The following is a 13,066-nucleotide window of genomic DNA, read 5'->3' as shown; positions in this document are numbered from 1 at the left end:
AAATTGATTTTTTTTAATAATATGCATGTGAATCAAGTCACTGATTTTTTGTGCACATTGGAGATTTAAAATCATATTTTTTTTATGAAATAAGCATCGAGTTAACTCACTGATTTGTGTGTACATCGGAATTTCCAAATTGATTTTTTTAATAGAATTAATATGTGAGTCAACTCGCTGATTGGTATATGCATGAGGAGCATTAAAATCGATTTCTTTTAAAGTGTACACGTGAGTCAACTCACTGATTTTTGTGCACATATGAGGTTTAAAATTGATTTTTGGTAAAGTTGCCACATGAGTTAACTCACTGATTTGTGTACACATATGAGTTTAAAATCAATCTTCTTTTTAATAAAATTGCCCCGTGAGTTAACTTGCTGATTTGTTTGTGCATTAGGAGTTTAAAGTTGAATATTTTTAATAAAATGAGTCGAGTTAACTCGCTGATTTTGGGGTGTACATTGGGGGTTTAAAGTCGGATTTTGTTTATACAAAAGGATTTGAGTTGATTCATTGATCTTGGGGACATAGGACTATGTGAAATTCGAAGAATTCACGTGGCACGTGGCTAAAATGAGTTTTCTTAAAAAATCATAATTTGTTCATTTTGGAGATTTATGGACTTTTCATCGATTTAGTAACCTTCCTAAAATCATGATTTTCCATTTTTGGACAATTAATATTTGCGAATTGTTAATTCGGGAAATCCATACTCATAATTTTCTATTTTGGAGAATTGTTTCTATAAATTTATAATTGAGGATTTATTTTATTTGGAAATTCCTATTTTTGAAAGTTGATTTCCAATTTGGGAGCTTTTCAAATTTTTATAAACTTCCAATTTAGGAAATTTCAAACTTCTAATTTAGAAACTCCATGAATTCACAAATTATAAATTTCATATTCCTAGTTTTCTATTTTAGAAATTTTTCGCAAATTGCTGTTTTAGTCGACTTAGAAAATATTTGTGAATTCGGATTTGTAATCGAAATATTGTCACGTGGACTTCGGAGCATAAGGAAACTAAGGCTTTTTCAAATATTTTTCTTGTTGTGCGTACTTCGAGAAATCACGTGAGATTTGGGACAATATTGGCCTTGAGATACGTTTAGCACATTCGATATAATTTGATGATGATGGTGATGATGATTAGACCATAATCTTGACTTTAGTCTCTACCCGTTGACCGTAGGATAGTTTGGATCATAATAGAGACCGATCATCTCGATCGAATGGGTTCGGTGCCTAACACCTTCCGAAACCCATAATCTGACCCCTTACCCTTTTCTTTGATCCGTGTACCGACCCGATCCATTTCGGAGTCATTTATGGTTCCTATACCTAAACTAGGTGGCAACTCCTTATTCCCTAAGAATTCCCATTTACAAATCGGACTCCTATCCACAATTTGGTGAAAAACGGGTTGAGCGATTTCAGCGCACAGGAAGACTTTCAACATTTGTGTGCCACCATACAGAATCTAATAGTGGAATGGATTCAAGCAAAGCATTGACTTCGCTTATAGACTCTTCTACGAACAAGTCAAGGCCAAAGTGAGCCAAACATTTCGTTGGGGGATTAGAGTACCCTAACTATTGATATGTTTGATTGACTAGCATATCTATCATGTTCACTTTCTTCATACCATCATCTACATCAATTCCTTGAAAATTGTGAAAGACGTTCAGTTTCACTTTCATATCCCCAAATGCTAAATTCATAATCCCATTTCTACAACGAATGATTGGGTCAAACGTGACTAAGAATGGATATCCTAAAATGATAGGAATATGACTGTTCAAATTGATGACTGGCTCTGTGTCTAAGACAACAAAGTCAATAAAAGAATAAAAATCTTTGACTTTAACTATCACGTCCTCAACTATACCCTTTGAAATTTTTATGAACCTATTGATTAAACTCAGCGTGATATCGATAAGTTTTAAAACCCCCAAACCTAATTGTTTATAAATCAAATATGATAAAAGGTTCACACTAGCCCCTAAGTCTAAGAAACTTTTTTCGACCACTTGATTTCCAATGTGAATAGAAATTGTCAAACATCCAGGATCCTTAAATTTTGGTTAAATCGTTTGTTGGATGAGCGACGAAGCTTGGACTACCATGATGGCTTCTCGAGGAAACGGTATTTTCCTTTTAGCTATGGTCAAATCCTTTAGGAATTTCGCATAAGAAGGTATCTGCTTAATGGTATCTAAGAATGGGATATTGATATGTACATTTTGCAAGACTTCTAAGACACCCTCAAACTGCTTACCTTTTTTAAAGTCTCTAAGGCGATAAGGAAATGGAGCTTTTGGAATTGGCAAGATGATGGGAGGATTTTCCAAATCTTTCTTCTCTTTTGAAAACTTTATGACTTATTTTTGAACTTTGTCATTCTCTAAGACTTTTTCTCCCTTGCCAATAGGTTGGTCCTTGTAATCCATCTCCTTTTTCGAATGCAAGGTATAAATAGCCTGGACTGAGTCTTATGGAGCTCTAGAATGGATTCTTACTTCGTATTGACCCTTCAATCCATTTGGAACTGAAGGTTGACCTCTAGCTTAGGGATAGTCTAACTAGGAAATTGACATGTTTCTCTTCCACTTAAGGAGAAAACTAACTGTCCCAACTAAACTTCCATCTTAGCTATGGATTACGCAATGACTTGGTTAATCTGAGTTTGATTTTGATGGGTTTGTTATTGAGTTTGGATGAACTGTTGTTGCTGCCTCGTCAACTCGGTAATCATAGATTCTAAGGATGACTATTGTTGGGCAGGCTGATGGTAATTGGTTATGGGATCTGGTATGATGGCTCTACAATCTGTAAATTGTTGGTGTTGATAAGAAACATAAAGAACAATGGCTTAGTTTGTGGAAAACCCAGATTGCCTAGGAAAACTCTTATTGTAACCTGACAGACCACTAGATTGAATAGGTTCGTTTCGTCTGTATGAGAAATTACAATGGAACCTATTATCTGGGTTATATTTTTGGCTAAAAGAATTTGGAGTTGATTTCTAAAAGTACTATAACCATTAATCGTATTTGTTTGTTCAGCTTTGATTTGAAACAAGTTGGAATTGGCAAGATAAAGGGAAGATTTTCCAAATCTTTCTCCTCTTTTGGAGACTTTATGACTTCTCTTTGAACTTTGTCCTCCTATAAGACTTTTTCTCCCTTGTCAATAGGTTGGACCTTATAGTCCACTTTCTTTTTCGAATGCAAGTTGTGGATAACTTGGACTGAGTTTTGTGTAACTCTAGAATGGCTTCTTACTTCGTATTGACCATTCAATCTATTTTGAACTGAAGGTTGACCTCTAGGATTAGGGAAAGTCTAATTAGAAAATTGACATTTTTCAATCCCACTTAAGGAAAGAACTAACTGTCTCAACTGGACTTCCATCTTAGCTATGCATTACGTAGTGACCTGGTTAATCTGAGTTTGATTTTGATGGATTTGTTGTTGAGTTTGGATAAACTGTTGTTGCTGCCTCATCAACTCGGCAATCATAGATTTTAAGGATGACTGTTGTTGGGCAGGCTAATGGTAATTGGTCAAGGGATCTTGTATGATGGCTCTACAATCTGTACATTGTTGGGGTTAATAAGGAACTTGAGGAACAATGACTTGGTTTGTGGAAGAACCAGATTGCCTAGGAAAACTCCTATTGTAACCTGACAAACCACTAAATTGAATAGGTTCATTTTATCTGTATCAGAAATTAGGATAGAACCTATTATCTGGGTGATATGTTTGGCTAAAAAAATTTGGAGTTGATTTCCTAAAATTACTATTGCCATTAATCATTTTTGCTTGTTCAGCTTTGATTTGAAGCAAGTTGGGACAACACTCGACCAAATGGTCGTTGCTGTCGCATATGACGAACAAAGAACTCGGTTCGACAACTACTTGTGAAACTGTACGAGGATCTAAGTGAGGTTTGGATGCTGAGATGGTAAAGGCATCTAACTTCTTCGTGAGATTGTTCATCCCACTCACTAGAATAGACATGACATTTTTTGGATAAGGGTTTGCCTTCATCTCATACATGCCTGTCTTCCTATCCGAATCGTCTCTATCAAACTCTTCTTGGTTAATACTCAAATTTTGAGCACTTTCTATTAACTCTACGAGGAAATCGTACGCTTGATTGGGAGTCTGGTTCATGAACTGAACCTTATGCATTGACTCGACTAAGGTACGTTGATTTATTGTTAATCATCTATAAAAACTTTGCAACAATTGTGCTTTGTCAATGCCATGGTGTGGGCACTTGACCAATAAATCATTAAATCTTTCCCAAGTTTGGGAAAATTCATCATCAGGACGGGTTCTAAAATTTCTAATGAAGTCCTTCATATTCTCAGTTTTGGCCATGGGGTAGAATTTGACCATAAATTTCTTGGATAGAACATCCTAGGTGGCTATGGAATTGGGTGCTAGGGAGTTCAACCATACAGCTGCGTGGTCTTCCAGGGATAATAAAAATAGAATAAGCTTGATACTCTCCTCATCTAGATTCTGATTTCTAAAAGTTTAATACATAGTCAAGAATTGATTAAGGTAAGTATAAGGTTGTTCACGTTCTAAACAGTGGAACTTAAGGAGCATATTGATGGTGGTAGCCCTAATTTCAAACTAAGATGCATTGTTCAATGGTAACATAATATATGTAGGAGGAGATGCTGAAGCTAGAGTGATGAGCTCATTGAGAGTTCGCTATCGATCATCCATCATAACTATTGATAGTGTCTTGCGTATTCTTCTAAGGTTACGTTCGATCTCAAGATCAAATGATTCTAATACGTTGCTCTGTGAACGTCTACCAAGCCTGCAAATCACACAGTCGATCAAACAATCACGAACATAAAAGATTGGACCTAGATATATTGCCTAAAGCTAAATAGCTCCTAACTGGGTAGAAATAGCGCAACTAGCCTTCCAACTCGGTTCTATGAAGCCAATATTGAATCATTTGGATCTCCAAAATTGGAGGTGGCGCACAATGCATAAGTAGGGGTACTCTTAAATCACATTCTTTTCTTGAATAGACCGAGTCTATCCCCTCAAAGGGTAAGAGCTTACTAGATACAAAAGATGACCAAGAAGCTCATTGGGCACAACTTGAAGTGGAATTTGTCCTATTAAGCTCGTGGGTCCTACAGTCAAGTCTAATTAATTTTATTTAATTTAATTGGATGACTAGTCAGTTTATTATCCTAATTAAAGCAAGGAATTGGTAATGTCTTCCAATCTTTATCTTATCATGTCATCCCTAGGAGAGGGGTGCTCTTTATTACTTAATTAACTATTCCACGTGTGTGCAAATTGAAAAAACAACACACAAAGACAAAGAGTAACCCACTAGCATAGAGAGCGTGGGTGTTTCAGGATTACCTCCCGTGATAGACGGGGTGAAGACGGTTTAAGTCGACTTAGGCCACCAATTCTAATTTTAGTGTGGGAACCTAAGGAGCCGTGACAGTATTGTCTACTTGTCGTCCTTCCTTAGTTTATTACAATCCAAGCCTTCTTGGATAATTAAAAAAATTTTACAAGGAATCTTATACAAGAGTTTCTAAAATAAAAAAATAAACCTAACTAACGATTAAAGGAAATTGAAAGAAAATAAAAAAAATACACCTATACGGAGCAAAACAGAAATGTTAGCAGAAATGATTGTAAACGGACTCAAAAATAAATTCTAACTTATTAAAATCTTATTGATTGAGTTACATTTTATAGAAAATTTCTTGCCACCCCAAATCGATATACTATAATAATTAATCGGATATCGGAGCAGAAAGTTACAATTAGTTTAAGTTCTACCATATGGGGTAAAAAAAATAGGAATAACTTTTTTTTTTCAATTTTGCTCTCTTCTTTTTTCTCTTTTAAACCCTCAAGAACACTTGAACTTACAGAAAGAAACAAAAAAATAAAATAAAATAAAATAAAATAAAAATGAAAGAAATGAATTTTAAATCAAAATTTACCACTACTACCTTTACCTTTCCTGTAGACATCCCATTTTTGCACTAGCCTGATTAATCAACTCGTCAATCCGAATGCAACGGTTCCCAATGATGGATGATTATTCCAATGCTCTATTTTGTTACTAGATGTGTTTCAAAACTTCGGATGAGGTTTCTCAAACTAACGAAACTATAGAAACCACACTACGCTAGGAAAATATAATCCCAAAAGCCTAGAAATCATCATCTTATAGAAAAAAAAAAGCTTCACGATAAAAATCACTAAAAAGTGATCAAATTACCAAAATACCTCTAACATCAAAATATCCCTAGTGCCTACAGTACACTTAGGAAAATCCATTCAAACACATAAAATAATAAATCGAAATCAAATAAATCATTTCGCTAATTTTCACAGAATTTGATAAAGTTACGAAAATGCCCCTCATAAAGTTCACGACCATAACACACAAAAAAATTCATAAATGATAAAAACCAACATTCCCATTGAATTTCTTATGAAAAATCGAGTCCAAAACATCTTGGAACATTGAAAAATGACTTAAAACGGAAAAAATCCTCTCCGAGGACAAAACGATAATTTTACAATTTTAATAATTAAACATTTCGAAATTAATAAATAAAATATTTAATAATATAAAGTGAAACATTAATAAAATTAATTTAAAATTTTGAACAAAAAAATCGATCAATTAGGCTCTTAGGCAAAATTGTTGATGGTTGCCCAGATATATATTAAAAGACCCCTCCATCTGGCGGCCCAAAGAGTTAAAGATATAATAAAGGGGGTTTCTCCAAAATTTTAAAGTCAATCTTTAAGTCAATAAAGTAAGACTAAAGTCAAGATCTTAAAGTCAATCAAGTAAGACTAAAGTCACGATATTAAAGTTAATCAAGTAAGACTGAAGTAAAAATCTTAAAATCAATCAAGTGAGGCTAAAAGTCAAAACCCTAATAGAGTTCTAATTAAATAATAACTTTATTTATAACAATCCTAATTAAATAATAAATTTAGTTAAAATAATTCTAATTAAAATATAACTCTACCTAAAACAATTATAATTAAACAATAACTCTCTTTAAAAGAATTATAGTTAAACATTAACTCTATCTAAAAGGCACTTAAAAAAATCTATAAATAGGGGTCCCTACAACCTATTTTCGTATAAAAAAATAAACCCTAAGAAAAGTAGGTCAAAAAGCTTCCCTAGCCTCCCATAAACCCTAATTTTGAAGCCCCAACTCCTTATCTAACATCCATACCCCAACTTTAGCTCAAAAAACACCTAGAAACCCTTTCAAAACACCCTAGAAATCCATAAAAAAAAAATTAGGAAAATTCACAAGGAAATATTTTATTTTTGGAGGTCCGAAACAAATCCAGTGACAGAACGAAGCAAGAGTGCTGTACAAAAAACTATTCTACCAGATCTGAGGGAACAACACCATTGTCTCCGCAAAGGTAAAGATTTAAATTTCTTTTTTATTAATTAGGTTTTTTTAGCAATGTAGTTCTATTTGGGAATAAGTAGAGATCGACATTGGCCAGACGGGGTTGGTGCCTAACAGCTTCCAACCTAGTAATGTGATCCCCAAACTCAGTTATTTTTTAAGTAGATTAGTTGTTTTTATCCGTTTAGAGTCAATGTTCGATTCCTAGACCGCAATAACTAGGTGGCGACTCCAAACCTCAAGGTCAAAAGCTGATCCGTGCACCTCGCGAATCGATGGCGCTTTCAGTGACGACTCCACTGGAGATTTTTTTAGGATCAGACTTGAAAAACCCCAAGTATGGGAGCATTGCTAAAATTATCTAGAATGTTTTTATTTATTATGTTGGTTTATTTGTTTATTTATTATTTTATTTGCATCTTTGTGCTTTGATTCGATTATTGAGCATGTGTTTTGACTATGAATATTTGATATCTCGACATATTATTTTTATGGTTCAATCAAGTATTACTTTTGTGGTTCAATTGAGGGTCGTTTAGGGTGACCCTAAATAATGCAAAATTTCAAAAGATTGGTGTTATTAAGAATGGATTAATGGTTGTTGAGGTAGGGAGATTACCGATTTTTTTTTAAAATTTTAATTAGGCATGCGTTGATCTATCCTTGGACATTTTTTTTTTAAATATAATGAAAAGGGGGAAAAACTTTTGATTTATTTTTATTTGTAGGTGTGTGTTTGATCTTTCGGTTGACAATTTTAAAATTTTTTTTTTTTATGATCGGTTTGTTTTGATAAGAGAACGGTGATATCTGTTGACAGCAAGCAAGAAACAAATAATACAAAAATACAAAAATACAAAAAAAAAGTGGTTTTTAACGTTCTGTTAGCAGCAACTCATGTTTTCAATTTTTTTTACGGGTGGTGTGTCCCCAGTAAAAACCATTTTTTAATGGCAAAAATCTTAACGTTTTTATATGGATAGGTGGTGTGCTGTTAGAAATTTTGTTTTTTGTTTTTACCATCTTCTTCTCCAATGGAAATAGCAGAGAGATAACGCCTCCCTCTTTCTCTCTCTCTCTCTCATGGATATCTTCTCACTATAGTCCCTCTTCCCCTCCTTTTTCTTCCTCTTCGTCTCTCTCTATCTCTTTTTCTTCTTCAATCGCAGATCTTCAAACAATGAACCCTTGAAAACCTTCAATTGATCTCAATAAACCCTCTCAATTTCGTCCGTCTTGCCCTATTTCCACTCAAGGATCTTCTTCTCGAAGGAGTTTCGTCGTTAAGGCTAGTGGTGAGTTTCCTTTGGTTGGACATAAGGCACCCGATTTTGAAGCTGAAGCAGTTTTGGATTAGGAGTTCGTTAAGGTGAAGCTGTCTGACTACATCAGCAAGGAATATTTAAATTTTTTTTCTACTTACCAGATTTCACATTCGTTTGCCCCACTGAGATTACTGCTTTCAATGATCGGTATTCGGATTTCGAGAATTTAAATACAAAAACATTGGGCATTTCCATTGACAGTGTGTTCCCACACCTTGCGTGGGTCCAAACAGAAAGAAAGTCAGGCGGTTAAAGTGTCCATTAGTTTTTGATGTGACCAAATCAATTTCAAAATCTCATGATGTTTTGATTCCTGATCCAGGGTATTGCATTGAGAGGACTTTTCATCATTGATAAGGAAGGAATTATTCAACACTCCACTATTATCATCATCTGCATTGAACTCTACATCAAAAAAGAATTGAAACAATGGACGGTAGTGATTTAACCACGTTGTAGGTTTTTTCTTTATTGTTGTTTTTAAAGTACTGATGATAGGCATATATTAGTTTCTGTTTGCTAAAAAAATAAAAATAAAAGAGAATTTCCCTTTATTTTTTTTAAAAACAAAAAAATAGTGTGGGTTGGTTGTTGTGGAATACCAGATATGGAGAAGTTTGATGGGATTGAATACCCTAGGACTCACTTGAAAGTATATGTTGGCATCATGCAATCTCATGGTTCTAGTGAAGAACAGATGGCACAACTTTTTCTAAGAACCCTTACAGGTCCTGCCCTACGCTGACTAATGTCATTGGATTCATCTCGAGTAAGAACATGGCATAAATTGATGAAGGAGTTTATTGGTCGGTATTCATTCAACACGGATATTGAACTTACAAGAAAAGATCTAGAAACTACTAAACAGAAACCCGGGAAAACTTTCACTGAGTTCATTGCTTGATAGAGAGTTAAAGCCGCTCAATTGTGGGATCGACCTCAAGAGAAAGAACAATTCAAGATCATCTTTAGGAATCTCACTCCAAATTATGCCAAGTACTTGATGCCTTAGTACCTTCCCACTTTTCAATCCCTCCTTGAGGCTGGAAATCAAGTTGAGGATGCTTACTCTTCGGGACTTTTTGGTAACCCGTCTGAGTTAAAACCCAAATATTTCAAACCTAATGTCAATTCCTTACAAGTGGCCAACACCTCTTTCGCACTATCTCTTCAAGCTACTTAACCCTCACAAGCCAAGCCTAGGAGACAATTTGCCAATCTTAGAATGTCCCTTGTATTGCTTATCAAAAATTGAGGAAAAGGGGATTGCTGACACCTTTACAACTTAAGCCTTTGCCTAATCCTCTTCCTCCAAACATGGACAATGGGTAATTTTGTGAATTCCATCAAGTGCTTGGTCATGTTCTTGATAGGTGCATTACCCTCCGTCATGCTATTCAATACCTTAATGAGCAAGGAGAAATCACCATACCCGCTCCTATTACTCCCAATGTTAAGACTAACATTTTGCCTACCTTTCAAAATCAACCCCTTCCTACTCTAAACCTAATATCCATATTCAAATCCGAATCAATTGACCCAGTTTCCTTCATTCACCCGATTGGTTTTAACAGTGCGTTCGCTCCATGCTAGAATGAACTCAATTACCCTAAGGCAATGGCAGAACTAAAGAACAGAGAGATTATTGAAGCAATGGGTTTTCTAGCATATGACATGCTTGAATCGGAATATGAAAAGATAGAAAAAGTAGGCAAGTTCAAATCATCCATCGAAGATAATTGAAGTGGCATAGACCCTAGAATTGTGTCCCTCCATTTAGAATGATGTCGTCTTTTTTAAGTCTTCTTAATTTTAGCTTCAGTTGCGTTAGTCTTTGAATTCAATTTGTCATCTTTAATTTTAGACTTTAGTCAGGTTTGTCAGTCTATGTTCTTTTTTATTCTAATAAATAAAGAAGTTTTTTATTATCATGTGTGCAATAATGATGTGAACATAAAATCTAACATGAGAAATGACTTAAAGCTCACTAATCAAATTTGATAAATATTGGAATTAAAGAGTACACTCAAAAAGTTTAAATTGGTGATACGTTATCCTCAGGAGAACATGAGAGAATAATAAACTTACTTGAGAAATTCAACAACGTTCCTACATGGTCTCATAAGGATAGATTGTACCAAAATAGATCAAGGCATAAAGTTGATGGAGAACTTCAAAATCAAATATTATCGATCAAGAATGATGTATTTGAAACCATTACAAATGTGCCAAAACCTACAAGAAGGGATCCATCATATTTTTCACTCAGAGAAAAAAATTATCATTAGAAAAAAAATATGAGATTTCTTTTGAAGTTTGAAAGGGTTGAATGAGTCAATGTCAAATACAAAGAACTCAATCACATTCCATTTTGTAAAAGAAGACTAAAGATTACTCATTCTAAAAAGAAGAATGAAGATTACACATTCTCAGAAGAAGACTGAAGATTACTCATTCTCAAAAGAAGACCATACTCGATAGAGCAATCAAGACATTAGATTTCTAGAACCTTGACCAAATTAATTAGTATTTCACCGAAGGAGGCCATCTTTAGCCAAACTATTTTCCTATCTAACCAAAAAAAATATATAACTTTCTTTAGCCCCTTGCAGTCTCTAAAAAAATCAAATAGCATGTTTCTTTCTAAACCACACCAACCAACCTCGGGAGGGAAGTATAAGTATGAACTACGTTTTGACCTAATCCCAAAAGAAAAAGAAATATTTGGGGCACGTAGTGTGGCGTCCCGCCAAACGCTAACACAAATCCCCATGTTAGATCCCGAAGTACTAGGTGGCACCTCGAAATTTCAGCATGGTCTCTTCTGTTTATGTTAGCATTCAAAGGCGTTCAACCTGCACTTAATAAACGACATACAATCCTACATATATATATAAAAAATATAAAAATAGCGGAAGCCTACATACATTTAATAATGAACGAAAGATCAGAGTGCGGAAGGATAATCAGAATACAGGATTATACAAATTTTTCTCACTTTAACAAAAGTCCTAACGTTCAGAACAAAATCTATAATACTTTTGGATAGATGGATACCACTAGAGGGGTGTAGCCCTAATATTGATCAAGTGACGAACTCTGGCTGTCTATCTGACCCACTAGATGATTTTCACTCGTGCTCTATACCTGCCTCGCCAAGCTTCAGATCTAAAACTAAAAAAAATGGAGAAGGAAAGGGTGAGTAACAATGGTTACCCAGTAGGAAATCAAACAATTTCTGCCAATAACCTCTCCTAACATGAACGAATAAACATACTGAATCATTTTAAAATATATAAAATTTTACAAAAGAAACTACAATTAACTGGTACATATAGCAAGGGATGAGCAACTAAACATTTTAAAATTCATATTACATCGATCAGCAATACTCACTATAACATTCTTTTTTTTATATACAAATCTAATTGATTAAATTGAAACATTAAACATGCATTTCATTTTATATATCAAAATAAGGCAACAGATACATAATACACAATGGTGGAATATTGGAATTAGAGAGTTGGGATTCATGACTGGATCGTTCCCAGTCGGGACATGATGTTACAATTCTTCTCTGACTTTTAGTTCTTGATTTTGTGGCCGGTCGCTGCACTTACCACATTTGGTTAACCATTTATCCGGCTCAGGCTGGCCGTTTGACATGACCGTAAGCAATGGGTCTCTTTTCGATGTGTCAGAACGTTCGACTACTATAGATTATAGGTGATTACTGACTAATCATCTTTGTCTATGCCTATTAGGCGTATATGTGATTCCTAAATATACAAACCATTCGTATACGACCACCTTTACATTACACGTTCACTGGTAAAGATAGAGAGGAATAAACCCGGATTCCAGTTGTGACTCCACTCTCATTCGCGTCCCATACCACGTATGAGCTTGGTGGTTCCTACCGTACATCCCAAGATAGTACACCACTACGGATGATATGACGCACTATCCCTTCAGGCATTCACAAACTCTTTAACAGCTCACAAAATAGCTAATATATATATATATATATATTATTTTCATTTGAAAACAAAAGAGAAATTAACAATACAAGGTTGAGAATGGATATATAGTTTCCTACCATGCAAGTGTGGTCACCCGGCCTAAAATAAATAACAAAATGGAAATGTAAACAGCGCCTCGCACTAATAGAAAGTAAATAAACATGTAACTAGTAATATTATCTCTGGATACCCATTCACCAACCTACACACAACACAACAATGTAAAATGCAAACATCACACCTCGGGTGTGATT

General features: G+C 34.7%; 1 pseudogene; it reads left to right on the top strand.

Moving 5' to 3' along the window:
- The first annotated feature begins 8,687 nt into the window (after positions 1–8,687).
- LOC147396386 (2-Cys peroxiredoxin BAS1-like, chloroplastic pseudogene) lies at positions 8,688–9,355 on the top strand (annotated as a pseudogene).
- Positions 9,356–13,066: the final 3,711 nt, after the last annotated feature.

This window comes from Akebia trifoliata, chromosome 8, assembly GCF_017979445.1.
Source record: "Akebia trifoliata isolate Shusen 1 chromosome 8, ASM1797944v1, whole genome shotgun sequence".
Lineage (NCBI taxonomy): Eukaryota > Viridiplantae > Streptophyta > Magnoliopsida > Ranunculales > Lardizabalaceae > Akebia > Akebia trifoliata.
Note: the sequence above shows the minus strand (reverse complement) of the source record. Positions and strands in the feature narration are given on the sequence as shown.